A 5,144-nucleotide genomic window follows, 5' to 3' on the forward strand; every position below is an offset into this window, starting at 1 on the left:
CAGGCAGAGCATATTGCTAATGGTGGCTGAAAAACCTAACAACACATCCTGAGAGCACTACCATAATATGTGAAATATGGTGGCTGGAGCATCGTACCAGGATGATGTTTTTGTAAAAGCTGGGACAGGGAACCCGGACAGAGATGATGGTGAGAGGAATGAAAGCACAGAGCAGTGCGGAAGAAAACCTGTTAGAAGCTGCAGGCAATTTGAGCATGGGGCAGAAGTTCAACTGCAACGACTCTAAACATACAGCTACAGTGGAATGGTTTGCATTAAAGGATGTTTATGTGTGTTAGAATGAGCCAGAATTGAGGCGGAGATATTCAAATGGGATTGAAAATCAGTGTGGAGACTTTAAAACTGATATTCTTAGCTGCTTTCCATCCAATTTTGTAATGAAGAATAGGCCAAAATTTCAAACCAGATGATACATGTCAGTGACCTGTTTCTCCTCTATTCTTGAATTTATTTATATTCATTATTTAAATTTGTGGTTGTAAAGTGGTAAAATGGGTTTTTTTAAAAATATATTTTTACAAGGTAATTTGTAAATCCCTTTGTTAGGATGAAATCTGCAGGTTCACAGACTGCATAAATATCCTACATCTGTTTTAGCTGAACCTAATCATTCTTGTAACTCTTTTTTTTTTAGTGTAGAAGCTGATAGTAGAAAAGCTAAACACACCATTTTCTGTGCGACATAAATTATATGTGAAATACCATTCGATTGAAATTAATTTAACAAACTTTATACCGTGCTCTATTTTCATGGAAAGCACTTTCTGGTCTTGCACCGAGCTGGCCACAATAATCTAATAGAGCACATTGACATTTAGCCACATGCTCCTTAGATAACGCACTATGATGACCACAAAAGTTCAAGTAAACCATTTTGAAGGTAATTCTTGTTGCTGTGGGTGACCTAAGGAGTCAGCAGTGTGTGCCAGTCAGTGAGAATGAACTAAAGAAAATATAAACCTCTCTCCGTTCTGTGTTCATAGTGGTACCCTCTGTTTACCTAGAATAAACCCATAGGGTCATATCAGCCGTCAGAGGAGACGTTGGCGCCCGATTCAAACCGAGTTAATACAGAGGCTACGTTTGTGTCGTTTTGGGGAAATTGTAATCGGCGATTTTACCGAAGAGCACATTGACACAACTCGAATGACAACTGTTGGTGGACTGTGCAATGATGTGAGAAGTCTGGTGGAGCCAGCTGCAACAGGAAGTTGTCTTCTTCGTTGGCTTTAGCCTGCAGTAACATCCGGCCGTTGATCGCGTGACTCCTGAGGCGTGAATAAAGTGTTTCTTTTACAGTTTTGCGAAATATCTATTTCGATACGGCCGAAAAACCACCTCCTCCCAGCGCAACAACTTTTTTTTTTTTTTTTTTTTTTTTTATTTTCAAAAAAGAAAGAAATTTCTTTCTAAGTTGGCGGGGTTTTCATTAAGCCAATTTATGTTTTCGTAATTTCAAATTGCACAATTCTGTGCAATTGAGCGCCACTGTCTTGCAACTTTTGAACGCGTCCTTCTCCAACACACCTGCATCAAATGAGCAGTTAATGTCCAGGCTGCTGCAAAACCTGTTGCCATGACAAGGAGGTTATTCAGCTTTTAATTGAGGTGTGTTGAAGAGGGAAGCCTCCTGAAGCTGCAGGACAGTGGCACTCGAGGACTGGGGTTAAAAATCCTTTTGTGGTACTTTATGGTAATACAATCATTTGAACTAATTTTGGTGTAGCAGAGGCACATTTTAAACATGACTGTGGGCAGTGTTTACTTCCTGGGAATGATGGTTCTAACTAAATTTGGAATTTAGTTGTTGATAATGACACCTAGTGTAATTTTATGTTAAGATTAGTCTGTGTCTTTCCTCTTAAGTCTGTATTCAAATCATGAGTATCCCAGTCCGCTTATTAAAGCTGCTGTCTTTGGATGGAACTTTGGATGCTTCCCTTGCCCAACTCTGTTGAATCAAATTCCCCATTCAGCATGTCATTCAGCCCTGCAAAGGCCTGCTGCTAATGAGCCACTAATTTGATGCAGAAGAGCTAAAGGAAGTTGAAGGATTAACTCACAAAGACTGGAGTGGAGCACCCCTGTGTTAGAGCATTGACAGTAACAACTGAACTTCGGGTAATAATCTGTGCCTTTGACTCCATGTTAGACTATTTTAATAGTCCCCCCCCCCCCTGTTGTGTTGTTAAGAAGGTGTTGGTTCATCTCGTTTTAAACTGACCGCGCTGGTTGTCAGTCAACTAGTGAGTCCTTCGATTTCTTGTGTATTTCTTTTTAGCTCTATCATCTTACTCTTGTCAGGCTTTTTTAAATGGATTTCTTTTTTATTCTTCATATAATCAGATCAGTCAAATGGAATTAAAACCGTGATGATTGGTCCTATGGAGTTAACTTAGTAAGGGAGTGCACGTTTTCATGACAAGGAAACCATTATTTGGAAACTATTTACCTCTAATCAGTTTAAATTTGTAAAATGCAAAAAAAAAAAAAATGATTGAATTGAAATGTGTGGCAAAAGGGGAAAAATAATGCAGTACAGATTTATCAGCACAGCTTCATGATCAGTTTTTCTTTTGGTCTTAAAATAACTCAAATGAAAGTTTATAAGCAAAAATCAGTTACAGTAACTCTGTAGAAGATAAATGGGGGACGTTGAATACTGTGTAATGAGTAAAACATACATAAGGGGTTAAAAGTTCCTGGACTGCAAAGCTTTGAAGGCAAAGTCGAAATTTCTGCTTTTCCTAAAGGGCTGCTTTCACTGCTTCATGTTTACATTTACATTTCTACTCATTCTTGATGTGACTAGAATTAAAGTGTTGGATACAATTCAGTGTTGATCTTCTGAACATATTGCAGTGTAAAGCTTGAATATTTTTCGAAAATGCTCAGAAACTTGACCCGAGCCAAAACAGCAATGCAGTTGGACACTAGATGGAGCCCTCTAACTTCATACTTGTTTTCATATATGGAGAAGGAGAGGGATAAGCATGTTTTTTTTTTCTTTATCAGTTTCCTGTTTCTAAAATTATCTGAATTTGTGGCCTGCGTAATTCCATGTTTGTGGAATTGAGATTCTTCGTCATGCCAGAGCCTGGATAAAGTGTTTTTTTTGTTTTGTTTGTTTGTTGTTTTTTTGTTTGTTTTTTTACGTGCTTTTGACAAAATGGATCAGTTAGTTGTATTTTGTATGATCTGTGCTACAAGTAGGATTAAAAAATGTGTTCTATGTTAAAAACTGTAGCAGAAATGGGCCCAATTTTCAGTGCTTGCTCTGTTATGTGGGTTTATTCTGCACTGCATCAGTAGATGGAGCCAGAGGACCTATGAAACACTCTACTGCTTGTATGCACACTGTTAATGCTGCCAAATATGGAACAAAATAAATGTCAATATTGAAGAAAGAACATGATTGCCATATGCACCACATGGTACCAGGCGATGCCATATGGTAATCATGTCAACACCCGGCATGGAATAAAATAAGTCAAGATAGAAGGGAAATATTCTCATATTTTTGCAAGCACTCTGGAATTACAATAGCACTGAACTAATTTTTCAAATTTTTTGAAATGCCTAATCAATGCAGTATTTGAGAACTTGGATCTTTGTTTCATCGCAATCTTCTCCAAAGAAAAGAAGCATTACAGAAATGTTTTTCCAAGAACTCCCTGCACAAACTGAGACGAACTGCAGTGAACCACCAGGAGTACGTTTTATATTGGTACAGTATTTTGGCTACCCACTCAAAATGGTACTTTAATATATAAACTTTTTAGAAGAAAAAGTTTAGTAAATGATGCTACTATTGTTAACAAAACCGATCTGAAACCATTAAACTTTTTCTATATCACTATTCAGGATGCACCAACTGCTGGAGTATGAACCTGAAGCTGATGCCCTGATTGTTGCATTCAGTTCTCTTGTGTGACTAAAATATCTTTATTTGGGTAAAGAAAGGGGGCAGGTCTTCTGAACTTAGAGGCTCAATTTAATGTAAGTCAGCCACTTATCAGTTCTGTAAAGGCACACGGTAATACATTTTAATTTGTAACTTATTTTTTAGAGACGTGTAATACTGGAAAGACGTCACTAGGTGGAGCCAGCTGATCTTACAATAATTTTACACTTTTTCTGAGCAATTGTGGCTTTATGAATAAATCTAAGACGGCTGATTCTAAGAAATATGTTATCAAGGTTAAGGCTTTTGTCGGACTCATTTAAGATCATAAATCTTTATACAAAAGCACAAAAATCAAACATTCAATTAGATAAATAGAGAGAAATTCATCAGTTGGCATGAAAACACTTGACAATATGCGTAGACTTGAGTTGCAGGTGAAAAACTCTCCTTATTGGTTACCTGTTCATTAAAGCATTCTGAATTTGGAGGTACAGGCGATTGTTACTATGAGAGATTGACAAAACAGAGACTGTCATTTCTTTTATACGTTTTTGTAACCCAGTCTAAAAGAAAGAAGCTCAACTTTTTTTTTTCTTTAAATAAAAAGTGCAGCTAATAACTAGTATCTATTGCAGTGAATTAGCTTTTGTTCTTTTTAAATATCACCTTCCTTTCAAACCTTTTGTTAATTCTGTTCTCTGCTGCGCTGACAGCGAGGGGACAAAGAAGGAACATGGAGTCTGTTGTCGTTTTAGTCAAAGTGGGACAGGATGAGGCTGTGGGGTCTGTGGGAAAAGATAATGATGTAGTGAAGCTCTCTGAGAAGGGAAAAGGTATCAGGACTGTAGCTGCAACAAAGACAGGCGGAGATTATAATTTCTTCTAACAGTGTGAAAAACATAGCATTTTGTACTGCGTGAAGCTGCAGTTATGCAGGTTGTAGTCGGACACATCTCGTTTGGAATTCATTTATCACTAAAGAAAATTAGAAATCAATCGTCCGATCAGTGATTGGGACATCAGTTGCTTAATTAGATTGGGTTTTCCGCTTTTTGTTAACGGTATGTATCAAAATTAAAGTACTAAAAGTACATGTGGTCAATAAAAAAAACAACCCGTAGTAGACATGTGCCGATCAGGTTTTTTCCTGCCGATTCCGATCACCCAGGAGGGCCGATCACCGATACCGATCACATAATTATTTTTTTAATCGTAA

At 37.5% G+C, this 5,144-nt stretch overlaps 1 protein-coding gene across 1 annotated transcript in view; it reads left to right on the plus strand.

Moving 5' to 3' along the window:
• The first annotated feature begins 1,621 nt into the window (after positions 1–1,621).
• The window catches only part of LOC106945149 (teashirt homolog 1-like), a 202,801-nt gene continuing 199,278 nt past the window's right edge, over positions 1,622–5,144 (plus strand). Inside the window, exon 1 of the mRNA XM_015028611.1 lies at positions 1,622–1,714. The gene's annotated coding sequence lies outside the window, so the exon portion shown is untranslated. The remainder of the gene's footprint in view (positions 1,715–5,144) is intronic.

The sequence above is a fragment of the Poecilia latipinna genome, unplaced genomic scaffold, assembly GCF_001443285.1.
Source record: "Poecilia latipinna isolate Pla-1442-1.1 unplaced genomic scaffold, P_latipinna-1.0 Scaffold130, whole genome shotgun sequence".
NCBI classification, from domain to species: Eukaryota; Metazoa; Chordata; class Actinopteri; order Cyprinodontiformes; family Poeciliidae; genus Poecilia; species Poecilia latipinna.